Consider the following 15,761-nt stretch of genomic DNA (forward strand, 5'->3'; position numbering starts at 1 on the left):
ACTGACATGATTTTATAAATTATTCATTTCCCTATTTATTCAATCATTCATTAAACACAGAGTCCCTACCAAGCACCCGGAACTGTGGGAATGAACGAGTAGTCTTTCCCTTCATTGAGCTTCTTTAAGCTACGCTCCTTCTACACACACAATGTATTTCTGCTCCCCCCCCCCCCCCCCCGCCCGCCTCACTCACCCAGACCCATTCTGATTCCTCGTGGTTTTGTTCCGGGTCTGTCTAAAAGAGCATTTCCACGCTCCTGTGAGACTCTCATGAAGCCGGCTGGGTGTTTCTCCCCCTGTGAGACACCCTTATGGAATGAACTGGGGCCTGAGAATATTGAGGAAAAGCACAGTGTGGGCCTGGAGAGAAGGGGGCCTGGGTCTGCAGTGGAAATCTAGTCAGACGCCCACCCCACTTCCCGTTTCAGGTCCCTCCCCTTCCTCCTCAGGAGAACGGTGTCCTTGATCGCCACCACCATTATCATCATGTCTGTGTGCAGGTCCAGTGGGCACCCCAGGGATCCTACCCCCTGCACCCAGAAGGGTCCTACACCCTAGGGTGACTTCCCCCTTACTTCTACTGCAGCTGAGTCGGCGTTAAGGTAGTCTGACGTGCTTAGCTGACACTAAGTTGTGGTAGGAGAGTACTAGAAAGTTTAAGGAAATCTCTATCAGAATTTTGAGTGGTATAAACAACATGATTCCTCCCTTAAGCCAAAGCTTCTGGAGCCAGAAGGTTTTAGGGTTTCATTTATTTGATTTTGAGGAGCAGTAAGTAGGGAACATCCCCTTGCTAAGGAAGGACACCACTTTACCCTCTTTCTCACTGTCCTCACCAGCTTCCTGTAAGGGCCTAGGTATCTAGATCCACAAAGGACAAAACCTTGCTTCAAATTAAGTAAATTCTGGCCTGTAGAATTTGCCCTCCATCACGTGACTCTAGGGCAAGAACTGATGCTGAGGACAGAGCCTCCATGAACTCTAAGCCAGGGAGGGACCTGCTGCAGCTACCTGGTCCTCTCACTCGCTCCGCGTCATCGATGTTCACATCTCTTCACCCCCCCCCCCACTCTGTTTCCTCTATTTCCTTATGCTCTGAGGCTGTGGGACAGAGCGGGACTCACAGGGCAGTCTCAAGCCAGGCTAGTCTGGTTCCACTGTGACACGGGTTACCTTGGGTGGCCACAAGATCAGTAAGCTTCTGAGGCTATCCCGAGATTTAAGAATTCTCTAGAATAACGATTTCAACCTAACTAAGGCTGCGACCCCTTGATACAGCTCTTCTTGTTGTGGTGACCCCTGCAGCCATAAAGTTGTTTTTTATTACTACTTCATAACAGTAATTTTGCTACTGTTATGAATCATAATGTAGATACCCTGAGAATGTATGCAACCCCTGAGAAAAGGCTCATTCAACCTTCGAAGGGGTCATGAGCCACAGTTCCACATGGATGCGCAGAACTTGGAAGAGTCATTTTCCTTGTGGCTGTGACTTATTATTATAATGTGAAACTGGAATTAACAAAGAGAAGTGTACAGGAGAGGGTTTGGGAGAAACAGGTGCTTCTCTTCCACTGGACCTGCATGGACTGGTTTCCCCCAGCAAGGATGTGTGAACAGTGCAGTGAAGATGACTGGTCTTAGTCTCTAGCCTTTCTGGAACCTCGGCAGCACCTTGGGCACAAGGTGCCTAATGGTGGTTCTAAGAGGCTAGGAAGGCCAAGAGCAGAGAGACCTTGTCTAATCTTGTCTCCTGTATCAGTTACTTTGGTGTTGATGTGACAAAAATTCTTAGCAGAAGCAACTTAAAGGAGAAGGGATTCACTCTGGTTCATGGTTAGTCTGTCATAGTGGGGATGAGTTCACACTGCCAGGAAAGTGCGGCTGACGCTCCTCATACGGGTGGATCAGACAGCAGAGGGCTCAGACAAGAACCATAAGGCACACCCTGTGACCGTGTGTGCTGGCCAGGCCACGTGTCCCAGAGATTCCACAGCCTCCTAAGACAGTGCTACCGTAGAGAATTCAGACACGTGGGCCTTGGGGGAGACATTCCTATTTGAACCACACCTCCTAAAAGCCTGGCTTTCAAATACTATTACCATGTGACTCTGGATAACGGTCACATTTAAATCATAACGTGTTAGGGCCATGGTAAAGCTCCAACACATGATGCGGATTTTGAAGAAGGAAAGAAAGGTAAGACTGGGTTTCAAGGACAAAGCTGTCCCTCAGATGCTCTTAGCTGTTGGGCTTTAGGGTAGAAAAACACGGGGCCAACTATATGAGAGGTCTCTGCTAGGTTAAGTAATAAGAATTAAGCTTGTAGGAAGAAATAAAAGATGAGACTTTAGGTGACTTCGAACAGCTATAGCAGGCCTGATTTAACGCCAGCGAGGTGGCGCCACTAGTCTGACCACACCAGGAGCAGCACATGTCACTCAATGACCAGAATTCAGGAGAGTGTAGATTGCAAGCCTCGGGCTGGGGTTTTTGTAGCCAAGGACAGGAAAGGGGAAGAGTGAAGATGGAGTGAGCCAGAAAATGAGAAGAAGCCAGACTGAGCAGATCACTGAGTTAGTCGGAGGCCAAGCACAGCAATTCGGGCCCGAGAAAGAAGCCAGGTTAAGTAAGTCAGCTGGGAGAAGAGTTTGAGGCAGAACAGCCTAGTGGAACCAGGCAGGCCAGAGCTCAGAAAGAACAAGTAAGGGTGAGCTTATTAAGCAGTAAGTCTCAGAGGCTGAAAACATTCTAGGCCTAGGTTAGATTGTACAGAGGCTAGAAGCTGGCCTAGGTTACCAGAGGAGGCAGTAAGCCTCGGAGACGACAGTTGAACTTGGAGAATAAAAGTTCCTTTTACAGAAGAGAGCTTTGTTAGGGGCAGAATGGGGAAGTTAGCAGCTCTGCTTAGACGGTTGATTTTGAGAGTGCGCGCTCTGTCACCTCTTTTTGTAACCAGAGGGTGTCTGGGGTCACAGTCAGCTGCCTTTCTCTTGCAATCCCCAAATAGCTGCCTTCTGGAACTTTGAATTCAGTTTAGGGCCTTGGTGTTTGGTTCTGGTGGTTCATTCACCTGCTCTCTGATATGGTAGCCATGCACCACTGACATATTTAAATTTTTATGAACTAAAGTTAAATAAAATTGAGACTTGGTTCTCAGTGGCTCTGACCAAACTCTGCTCAATAGTGACAAATCCCCCGTGGCTTCCGTACTGGATGGTTGAAAGTGCCTTGAGCAGTTGTTCCCCACCGTCCTAACACTGTGACCCTTCAATACAGTTCATGCTGTGGTGATCCCCCCTGCCCTTAGTACCATAAAATTATCCCCCACACACCATAAAATTATTTTTGCGACTTCAAATTAGTTTTGCTGCTTCAAAACTGTAGTTTTACAAATGCTGTGAGTTAGAACATAAATGTTTTTATAGGTTTGCCCAAAGGGGTCATGCCCCACAGTTTGAGAACTGCTGTCGTAGACAGAGAGCTCGGCCTGTGAGAAAAGGTGGGAGGAAGAAGAAAGCTTGGACACACAGAGAAACGGACCCACGGGCAGGTCATCCATTTTAGCTGCATCTCAGACTGTGGGAAGGACAGATGAAAGCCCAGCTGTTCCAAAGCGCTAGGGCTCATGGTAGGGCTGCACCACACCAGTGTTAATGCTTGCCTTCCACAGACCACTGGACTTCCCAGTCTCGTCGTTCAGCAAAGAACTAGGTGTGTTAGTAAGGATAAGGGCGCGGTATAGGGCCTCTGGATCTGCTTAGAAACCGTTCATCTCTAGATGAGACCATTAGCCGTATTGCTTTTGTTGAAAGTATTATTGAACCCTAGCATCGCTCTGCTTCTAACTACGCTGCCCTCATAAGCTGGCACACAGCAGAGCTGCCTGTTCAGAAGACAAATAAAGAAAAATCCCACTAGTAACTGGGATGAATCCTGCAACAAACACCTGGAACCCTGCGTGCTTCCACCGTGTGGGAGCATGCCCCCGCCGCACGACCCCGCCCCACGACCCCGCCGCACGACCCCGCCCCACGACCCCGCCGCACGACCCCGCCCCACGACCCAGCCGCACGACCCCGCCCCACGACCCCGCCCCACGACCCCGCCGCACGACCCCGCCCCACGACCCCGCCCCACGACCCAGCCGCACGACCCGACCCCGCCGTACCACCACTCTGCTTCACAGGCTCCCTGTGATCTGGTAGTCCGATTCTACTTGAGACAACAAAAGGAGACGAACCGGAAACAGCAGTGAGAGAAGAGGAAGGCTAAGGAAATGCTGAGAACACAGAGGAAAGAGTATTTGCTGTGGAGTATTTGAATTGTGCTTTAGTTCACAGAATCTAAGATACAATTAGATATGACATACACTCTGATTTCATGCACCACTAAGGAAGAAAATAATGCTGCTAATTGCATGTGGCATGCCAGTAATTAATATTAAATTGTGGGAAATATCCATATTAGAATAATAAAAAGAAATAGATGTTATTCAAAAATGGATGGCTGGTACACTTCACAGATGCCAAGGGGTACCGCACCATCTTCAAGGGTTTACGCTGGAAATGGGGTGGGGAGCATGTAAAGCAGTAGGGAACCCCTTAGCCACTGAGGCATGCATGTTACAGAGAGTGTGGCTGAAAGGGGGGGAAGGCCAACACAGGGCTTGAGAACGTGCTATTATTTGCAGGGTTTGGGGAGTAGGGCAGTGCTGGGACCTGGGATTAAACTAGGCAATAATTTCTGAGCAATGGATAGGAACTGTTTTATTTCAGGCAGGAATAACACGGCAGGGAGAAAGCGCAGGTGCATTCAGGGGACAGAAAATAGATGCCCCTTATACTATACAAAATATATTAGAGGTGAAAATTAAGTTTGGACAGAGAAGGATTTTGAGTAGGGGAGGGGTATTTTGGGTAATCTACTTGCCTACAGAACACAAACTTGTGTTTTAATCCAAGTAAGGTGCCAATGGAGGAGGAAAGCTGACAAGCACGGGGACTTCCGGGGTTGAGGTGGGACTCACTGTGTCCCTTGAGAATCGTTTCTCAGTACGTGTCCTCGTTCTCGCCCACTTCAAACAGGCTTCGCTTCCCTGATGGGCGGGGTGGGCGGGAGGAGAGAGGGAGGCAGCCGAGAAAGTCTGTGAAAACAGTCTTCTAGTTCCTCGACTCTGGTGGGAAGGCTTCCTCCACTTGGACTAAACCCAAGGAAGGGATTCTGCTAATCCAGTCTGGGCCACGCCTGTGGAAGACGGTCAGAGACCGTGCTAGTTTCTGTGTGGAAAGTTAAAAACCCTCCAAAAGTATTTTTATTTGGCTTAGTCTTTTTATAACCACCCGCGGAAGGAAGACTAAGACTTTAGAAGCTGAGAGAACCACTGAGGAGAAAAACAAAAGATCACAGTAGCAGAGAAAGTTCATGTTAAGTTCAGTTGTGAAACAGCCTGAGAGGACCAGGAAAGAGGAGGAACCGGTCTGCATGGAGGACAGGGCAGCACGATGAGAACATGGAGGTGTCAGATAAAGCGCTCTACGCGCTTGTCTGGAAGGCAGATAAAGGGTAAGACCAGGTGATGCTATGACGGGGAAGACTACCTGAAGGAAAAAAGCAGAAGAGGTGTGAAAGAGCAGGACCCATTACAGTGGCGCGAGTCAACTGTTGTCACAGCTGGGAGGGGAATTCTGCAGAGAGCAGAGACAGGCTCGCGCCAGCAACATGAACACTGAGAAGGGGCGGCTGTTCTGAGCGCAGGAGCCCAGGTGCAGGCGCACAGACCCGTGCGTGCGTGGTGAAGATCTTTAACCCACTGCAAGAATCTCGGGGCATAGTGCTACTTGTGAGAAGGTGGGTTATGTGGTTGGTTCTTACCCCTTGGGAAGATTGAAACAAAACAAAACAAAAAACAACCAAACCCGACATCCTGGCGTGCTTGTTCTGAATGAAATTTGTCTTCTCAATAGTGGTTTCCCGAAACTGTAAAAATATAAATAAACAAACAAATAATGCATGCTGGGACTGGGGAGGGGACGGTGATACAGGAACAGTGCTTATCACTGGGTCATTAGGTCCGTGCTCCAGACTTGGGAGCATTTGTGCCATCTTCCGTCCCTCACACATTGTGTGGACACTGCCCTCAGCTATCATAGAAGATACAGTGGTAGACATTCAAGTACCTTGTACTGGGCGCATTCCCTGTCGTCAACACTGTGGGATGTGCTCTTCCCTTAGGTCCCCGAGCTGTGCTTAGCTCTGGCGGAACATGAATGAATCACCTCAGGGAACATTAATAAGCCCAGTGTGGAAGGGCTCAGGTAGGAAGACCTGAGCTGGAGGTCAGCCCAGACTATAGATCAAAACTTGTCTTAAAAAAAAAAAACTGGGCTGGAAAGATGGCTCAGTGGTTAAGAATACTAATATTTAAGCTGTTCTTTCAGAGGACACAGGTTTGGTTCCCAGCAACCACATCTGGTAGCTCACAGCCGTCTGTAACTTTAGTACACATAAACTCACACACACGCACACTTACGCAGACACTCACACATAGACATCCACATCCACACATCCACATTCACACATTCACCCCAATACACAGACACATACAGGCACAGGCACACATACATGACTATACACACACACATACATGTAGACTCAATTTTCTTAGCCAATATATTTTATTACAACTTATTAACCAAGTGTACATTACTTATAATCTGACTAACCAAAACCACAGGAAAAGAACACAATAACAAAACAGTAAGGATGTCAGTTCCGAGGAATGATTCTCCTGGTGTACTCAGCAGGATTTCTTCTGCTGGAACCTGGAGTAACCAGAACCCGGAACCTCAGCAGCAGCCGGAGCCCTGAAGCCTTCCCTCGAGTGGTTCTCTCTAGGAGCGTCTCAAAGTGAAGCGATGAACAGCCAAAACTAAGTGAAGTCTCCAAAGGCCCCGCCTCCAGTTCTGGGCTCATTTGTATATCTCCTCCCAGAGTCTGTTCACGGGATCTTTTCAGCTGGCAGCAATCAAGCTCCTGAACGAGGTGGTCAGTCTTCGAGTGGATTAACCTCACCCGTTCTCTCACGAGACTCTTCCGATCCTGCACTTGGGATCCTAAAAACCAGGCTTATCTCTCCTTCACATACACACATATATACACTCATACACTCACACACACACACTCACACAGATACACATACACTCACATACACACTTACACATATACGTCTACTCACACATACACACACATTCACACGGACACACACGTCTATACATATGCACACACACACATTCACCCTTGCACACTTACACAAAGACATATACGTCTACTCACACATATGCACACATTCACATGACACACACGTCTATACATATGCACACATATGCACACATACACATTCACCCTCACACACTCCCACACACAGGCACACACACACAAACACACACACATTCATAGACACATAGGCACACAATATGACTATACACACACACACACACACACACACACACACACAAATAATAAACAAATCTTTAAAAAGCTAAGAGCAGGCAGATCGCTGTGAGTTTGAGACTAGTCTGGTCTACAAAGCAAGTCCAGGACAGCCAAGGCTACACAGAGAGACCCTGTTTCAAAACAACAACAACAACAACCTCCCCGCTGAAAAAAAAAAAAAAAAGCTAAGAGCTACAACTCGCTAGTTCCTAAATCTACCGTGGCAATTGCGTTGTCTCCACTTCCTCTCTCTAGGCTGGTCTAAAGGCGGAAATAAATTTCTCTGACAGAATATTGTCTGGATATGGAGGCTTTCCTCTGGACACGATCTGAGGCCATGTTCCCTGACACAATGAGGAGGCAAGAGATGGAAGACAGGGATGAATAGAACGTGTGGCCCTGAGGCTGCTGACCAAGCCATGGGGGGAGCAAGGAGGAAGGCGGGCCTATCCTCCCCCTCCCTATCCCCTCCCTCCCTTACCCCCCCCCCCCCCCCCGCTACCGCTCTCCTCTTCCCCTTCTCCCCCCGCACCCCGTTCCCCCCTCCTATCCCCCATGCCACTTTTCCTCATTTACTTATCTGCACTGGTCTTAGCAAACCAACAACGATCAACCCACCAACCACGGAAGTGGCTGTTGCCGGAACCTGCTCCTCCCGGAGCCCCGAAGCAAGGTTGTATGGGTGAGATGTGGGAGCAGGGCCAAGATGGCCGCAGAAGCCCTCTGTGTAGTGCGTTCCACTACACAGCTTTTTGTTGTTGTTGTTGCTGTTGTCTTTTTGTTAATCGTTTGTTGGGAGAAGTTTTTGCTTTCTCCTTCTATTTATTTGGAAGGCTTTGGCTTTCTGGTGGCACGGGTTCAAAGGGGACAGGCAAGGCCCGCCACTCACAGGCAGAAGCAGTTTCCAGCCACAGGGCCCAGCCTTCCCCAGGTTTCTCTGACCCCCACCCCCACTGCCTCGGTTCGTGCCCCACAAGGAAGCAGCAGCCACGGGCACTGAAGCATGCGTGCCCCCTTCTGTGGTATTTAAGAGGGTGCAGAGTGGAGCTCTGAGAGCCGGCAGGGAACTTGGGTGGTGGGGGGGCTTGTGGGTCGGAGTTGTGGGGTGGGCAGGGGGAGGGTGGAGCTATGGCAGACGAACACTAGCAAAAGAAGCTCCCCCAGGGCCAGCAGGTGCTTGTTTTAGGGTCCGGGACGGTGGGAGATGCTCACTGTTTAATGAACGAAGCGAATGAGCTACTCATCTCTGTCCGAGTCCTCTGTGCCCCAGGCACCATGCCAGCCACTTACAGCACGTAAGTTTCTGTTGGCAATTGAGGTATCTCAGTCTTGTTCAACACCGAGGCAGGAGTCTTGACCGTAAAAAGAGGTACTTTGTGGTCTCTAGTGATAGAGTGCTAGTCTGCAAGCTAGAAACTCTGGGTTTGCACCCCAGAATTGCATCAACCGGACATGGTGGCACACACTAGCAATCCTAGGACTCAGGCGGGGAGGACCAGAGCCTCAAGGCTACAATAGTGAGTTTGAAGACCCTGTCTCCAACAGTAAAAGAAAATTAAGGAAAATAAGAGAAGGGAGGGAGAGCCTTTGCTAGCTGTGTCACTTTTGAGCCATTTAATTCCTATGGATTTTCATTTCATGTCAAAAACAACTTTTAAAAGTGTAAAAGCCTTTGTGTGGAATTCCTAAGACCTAAGTTCAGCCTCAGCACCGAGAAATAAAAACTAAAAGCAAATAAGTGCAAATACCCAGCTAGGCACCTGCCCCAGAGAAAATATAAGTAGATGACAGAAAAAAGGAGGGCAGGGAGGATGAGGCAGGTGAGGATGGCGGGGGAAGAGGCTGCCAGCGGTAAGGTTTGCCAAAATCAACCATGTAAACCACATCTCCACGAGCTGCGTCCATTCCTGTCAGCATCATTTTAAATGTTTATTTACTTATTTATGTGTGCATACATACACACATATGTACACACAGGCCTTTGTGCTCATGTGGAGGTCAGAAGACAGCTTGTATGAGTCAGTTCTCTCCTACCATGTGGGTCCTGGGAACAGGACTCAGGTCCTCAGGCTTGGTGGCAGAGGCCTTTCACCCATGGCGCTGTCTCACCAGTCCTATTTCCGTCATCGTTAAAGCTCAAAAAAATAAAAAACACTGGGAATGAAAGGTCTCATCTTGAAGTGTGTGAAATTCTTCCTAAGAGGACCTAGTGTGCACTGCATCTGCACCATTCTCATCAGAAGGACAGAGGAGACTGTCACAGACCCATGGCACTTTTGGAGTGGATCTCATTTGCATTTGAGAAAACTGATGCAGGAAGATTACAGTAGCTTGCTTGATGTTACATAGTGCTTAGAGAGAAGAGCTCCCTCCGTGTTAGTTATGGGGCTCAGGCTATTTCTCAGCTGACAAATCACTTGAAACTAGGGACAGTATATGTCACAATCTGGACTCCACAGTTCTGGCCCTTTGGGATCATCTGTGAGGACTCGCTGAGGTTAGAACGAGATAGCTACCTCTCAGTGTTTGTAACAAATCGTGTTTTGGAACATCAGCAAGACAGAAATGAGCCTCCTCCATCTTGTATTCTTGCTGAGGCCATTTCAGGTCTAACTAGAATTTGAGCTCCTTCATGGAGAATCCCATGGAAAATCACGCAGCTCTGTTCTAGGAGCCTGAGGCCAAGATGTCCCAGCTAACTTATCTTAGCTTCTGTTTAACCACCTGCTTGTGTAAACCTCCCCCTGCAGCTGCTGAGCGAGATACCAGGATAGGTTTTTACCTTTTGAAAAAACCCTTTACTCCAAACACCTGGGGTTACACTTGGTTCCTGAATACCTGAGTGTAGTCCTTATGGCTAGAATAAAGACTTTCTATTGGCTATAAACTGTGTCTGAGTGGTCATCTCTGGTGGGCTCCCCATTAACACTTTCTATTGAGTTTCATAGATCATATTTCTAAACTTAAGAAAGCTCCTTTAAAAAGTTGTGTTATGTCATTGAATACCACCAGGTTTATACATTTTCTTTCAGTGACTTGTTGAATGTCAATGAGTATAAAGCTAGCAGCTTAAAAAGGTCCTGGATTCCCTTGACAGACCACCCATGTCCTCATCAACAAGGTTTAAAAAGATGGAAACTCAAGAGTGGACAACGGAGTATGTACCCTCTGTTCCAGGAAGTCCTGAGCTAGTCTCTCACTGCCATAAACATGGGGTGTCCCTTGATTTTTATGGCACAAGAGGGTGGCAGGAGCTGCTGCCACTATGTTTGCATTGAAGAAGCTAAGTGGCTGCAGGAGGGAGGCAGGTAAAGGGGGAAGCTCCCAGGAGGCTGCCAACCGCTTCCTATTTACAACCTTCCCCGGTGAAAAACAAGTCCTGAGGAAGGTTTTGCTCTTGATTGCGCATACTTAGATAAAAAACAGGGAATTCGGAAGGAAGAGGAAGCAGCCAGAGGAGAAAATGCCAATCGTTCAGATGTTCCCAACGTAACTAGATGCTTTAATGGTACTTGCTGAGATGTTCAGGCCCAAGGGGCAGGATGCTAACCGTACACCCCGCCCCCTCACTATGTCCCTCCCCTCAGAGACCGTCTTATGAACATAGACCTCTAAATAGTTAGGGTGTGCAATCATGTCTGTTCCTGGAAGTGCTTCTTTTGGTGATCTATTATTCAATATCTGCAGCTGACACATTTCACTGAGGTAACTTAGCATGTAACGTGCAGTGAAACGCACAGACGCGGTGTCTGTTTTGCTGACTCACATCTGCTGCCTCGTCATGGTCTCCTCACCACCTCTCTTACCTCACTACTATCCTCAGTTGTTCATTTTGTCATTTCTTGTAAATGTAATTTTTTTTTTTTTATTTCCTCAGATGAGGGGATGGGATGAGATCCATACCCAAGCTTTGCAATTCATGACGTGGGTTCAGCCCAGAGCATTTCTATCTAACTATCGCTAGGCCTGGAAGCTTCTAGCTCTACAAGCCCAAGCCTTAAAGACTTCAGCTTCTCTGAGACTCACTGTTGAATAACCTCATGCTTTTAGTTCTTTCGGAACTCCGGATGGCTGATTCAACTTAGCTGTTCTGGCTCGAAACTCTTCTCCAAGCTGACTGAGTCAAACTGGCTTCTCTGCGTCTCACTGAATTCCTCTGCTTGGAAAAGTTGCCTCTGAACTCCACAAAGAGAACTGCACTGAACTGTACTGTATTTCCAAACTCTACTGTACTGTTGCCATGAACTCCCGCCTCCCCCCCCCCCCACCCCCCGTCTCTGTGCTGCCCTTAAGTAGCTTTTCTTTCCTGCATCCTATTTCTGACTCATTCTGTCAAATCTTTCTCTGGCTTGTCACTTTGCCCCTCAATTAGATGCCATTGTTAAGGATTAAAGGTGTTAACTAAAGGCGTGTTTGTATTTAAGCCAGATCCACACGGACCGAGGTCTCTGGATGTGATCCTTTGCCTGGGTGGCCGTTTTGCTGGATTAAAATTCCTCTATCATGTCTAAATTCATGCGTAAAATCACGAGGCATGTACTCTTTCATGCCCAGGTTTGTCCCGTCAGCGTCACAGGCCTGAAGCTAATTCCTGTTCTTGCATGTAAACACTGCAGTTGTGTTTTCTGCTGGATAGCATCCCACTGTGTGGACAACTGTGGTTTCTCCTGTCGATGGACAAACCTAGCTGTTTCTACTAAACTGCAACAAGATAAATTAACCATAAATGTACATGGCAATCTTCTACAAACATTTGCAAACAAGACTCTATGAACGTGTTATTATTTCTCCCATGATTACAGGGGAGAGAGATTACTGGGTGCTAGGTCAGAGTGCAGTGTTGAAGTAGTTGTATTAACATATGACCTACTAGTGTACAATCTGTCTGCTTGAAATGTGCAATTCAGTTTCTTTTAGACTCCGATTCATGCAACCATCACAATAATCAAAATTTGAACATTTCATTACCCTCAAAAGAAACTAATTATCTTTGGCTTTCCCATTCCTTCCCTCCAACGTTTCCTTTCTGTTGCTCTGTAATGAACACGTTATGTACTTGGAGCTTAGAGATGGGCGGTCGTGAGTGAACGCTTTCTTTCATTTTGTGTCATCTTTTTCCTCCCTCCGTCCATCCCTCCGTCCATCCCTCCCTCTGCCTCTTCCTTGCTTCTGGTACTGGGGCGTGAACCCAGGGCCTTGCATATGCCAGAAAAATGTTACATCCCACTATTTCTCCAGCCTCCGTTAAGGTAATGTTTTCGTCACGAATCCATGCTGTAGTACGTATCTGTGTTTCGTTCCTTTCTAGCTGCAGAGTGACAGTGGTTGTGTGGATATGCTCTCTTCTATTTATTCATCCATCATAGATAGGCTTTGGTTTCTTTCGATTTTTGGCTAATGTCAATCATGTCACTGTGAACACCAATGCGGCAGCCTTTATGGAGACGTTAAAAACACATTTTTCCCCGGGTACAATATCCTAAGAGTAGAACTGCTGTCATAGTATCATTCTGTATTTAACCCTTTGTGGAACTGTTTTCCAAAGAGCAGGCATTTTATATTCCTTGCCGCAGTAGACGAGGCTTTTAACATTTCCAAGCCCTTACCAAAACCTTTTATTGTCTTCTTTTTGTTAGACCAGCCTCCACGGTAGGTATGAAGTGGTCTTTTTGTGGTCTGGTTTTGCATTTTCCTGTTGGCAGATGGTGCTGAGTTTTCTCATATGCTTTTGGCTCCTCATGTATTTTCTGTGACAAATGTCTATTCAAGTTGCTTGCCCATTGTAAAGTTTGGTTGCCTCTTTTTTTTTTTTTTTTCTGAGACAGGGTCTCTCTGTGTAGCCTTGACTGTCCTGGACTCACTTTGTAGACCAGGCTGGCCTTGAACTCACAGCAATCCGCCTGCTGTCCTGGACTCACTTTGTAGACCAGGCTGGCCTTGAACTCACAGCAATCCGCCTGCCTCTGCCTCCTGAGTGCTGGGATTAAAGGCGTGTGCCACCACGCCCGGCTTTGGTTGCCTCTTTATCACTGAGCTTCAGAGGTTGTTTATACAGCCTAGACGCAAATTCAGGTTTATACTTTACAAATACTTTCTCCAGACAACTGATTCTCTAAGTTTATTATGATGACTGATGGAGCCCGATAGTTTTCATTTTGGTAAAGTCCATTTTATCTGTTTTTGTTTGGTGGTGTTTATAAAGCCATACTTAATTAAATCAGGCATGCATGCATTTAACCATTCTAAGAAAATGGCAGGTATGTGTGTGGGTGTGTATGTGTGTGTATGTATGTGTGTGCATGCATGCATGTATATGTGTGTATGTGTGTGTGTTGTACTTGTCTTGGCACAGAAACAGGGCCATCAAACATCAATACTCTTGATGAAAACTCAGAGGTGACACAGTGTGTGTGTGTGTGTGTGTCCCTGTAAGCATAACAGCCTGCAGTGAACCATCCAAGGAATGACAAAAATGAAACTTGCCTTAGCCTGACTTAGCAAGTGCTAACTTAACAGGTTCAAACTTCTGGAGTCTAACCCTAGAAGGTTTATTTTAGCCATATTTAAGCACAGCACAATTTTGGAAACAAGGTTTTTGATGACAATGAACTCAGTCCCATGTGTACAGCAAGGCTTAAGACATGTTTGCACTGAAGCTCTTTACAAAGCATGTATGGCATCTTCCGTAAAGATAGGTTCTGTTAACTTAGAAACAAGGCTTAAGATAAGGGTCTAGAGAGAATGACTAAGCTACACATAATGCCTGTGGGAGTCAGGACTGGCTTGACCCTAAGGTAACATAGAAGTCACTTAGGCTGCTGTAAAGTACAAGCGACATCGCTCATAAGGATGGGCTTAACAATGCTCAAGATCTAGGGTAGAAAAGCTTGAGATAAACAAACATAATATTCCGGGGCATTCCAATAAATCCTGGCCCCACAGACAGGTTATAAAGATCACCAGGCTATAAATTATATCCTTTCCTATAATTCCAGGTGGAAGACAGGTAGACATCTCTTTCTTGAGGGGACAAGCCTGTGTGTTTAACTCTTTCTCATTTCCCTAGTACTTAGCTGTGTGCATGAGTGTCACGACCCCTCCAGTGGAGTCTGTGTGACAAACACTACACAGGCCTGAGGCTACGACCCTGGAAAAGTCTCCTGGACTGGGGGCTGATGTTTCTGCCAGGAGAAATTAAATCGCAGCTCCTTTCTCTCATTGAGCTGGCCTGGAATCTATTCTTTCTTCTTAACTGTACTTCACTCCCATGTCTGGACTCTTCAGGCATAGCCACGGTCGCTAGGAGACGACCCTGACTCGGGACTGCAGCCAGGGGCTGTTAAGGGCAGGAGGAGCTCTGCTTCACTTCCACTTATTAACAGAAACATGATTGAGAACTGGTTAATAAGTTATATTATGGCTTCCAAAGAAATAGAGTATTTCAAAAAATTCCAGACACTGGCACTTAGATATCAAAAAAGGAAACTAACAAAACAAAACCAAAAACCAAAAACCAAAAACTGTCTTGGCACACGGGTGCTGGGCACAAGTTTCATAGGGAGAGAACACTGACCCTGGGCAAAGGGAGCACACACATTTGATATCAAACCAGTACCTTAGAAGTGATAATGTCTTCACTGCGTGTTCTGTACCCTGTATTGTTTCATTTAAAGTTATAATTCAACGTATGACATCACAATGACTTTACATTCCGTACCTGTACTTTGTATGCTTGATTACTCACTGACTTTCTTAAATCTACTCTGTGAAAAAAAAAATGTAACCACAAGCCCCCCTGCTCTTAAAATAAATGTTTAAAAACTTAGACTGCTTAGCTACAAAATAAACTCAGACACAGACTTGATCTTGAGTTTTGTCTCTGTTTGTCACCTCCTTATCTCTGCCCACCGACACTTCGAGAATTCCCGATCCCAAAAACCTATCCCCAACTGAGCCAGTACGTGACACATGAGGGCATCTTACCCCCCACAACTCATGTGCAACTTGAACTTTGCTTGGGCTGGATACAGGTTTAAGCCAGAGATCGAGAAAGGAACTGGTTAGCACAGAGCAGAAAACAATACTCCCCAGCCCCCCAACAATTTTTAAGAGTTGGCAAATATCAGTTGCAGTCACGTAATGAAACAGGCATGTTTCTAGGTTTAGTTAACAGGCAAGGACACAACTGTTCCTGTGGATTGCTACATCTTTATGTTATAGCACAGAGTCTACTCTCCCCAAAGGAAGCAATATGCAGAGAGCCA

At 46.8% G+C, this 15,761-nt stretch overlaps 1 protein-coding gene across 2 annotated transcripts in view; it reads left to right on the plus strand.

Moving 5' to 3' along the window:
- Window positions 1-8,053: 8,053 nt before the first annotated feature.
- Window positions 8,054-15,761, plus strand: part of LOC311598040 (gamma-aminobutyric acid receptor subunit rho-1) — a 56,920-nt gene continuing 49,212 nt past the window's right edge. For both annotated transcript variants that reach the window (XM_084782834.1, XM_084782835.1), the window contains exon 1: window positions 8,054-8,170. The gene's annotated coding sequence lies outside the window, so the exon portion shown is untranslated. The remainder of the gene's footprint in view (window positions 8,171-15,761) is intronic.

This window comes from Acomys minous (genome assembly GCF_964271855.1).
Source record: "Acomys minous genome assembly, chromosome: 1".
Lineage (NCBI taxonomy): Eukaryota > Metazoa > Chordata > Mammalia > Rodentia > Muridae > Acomys > Acomys minous.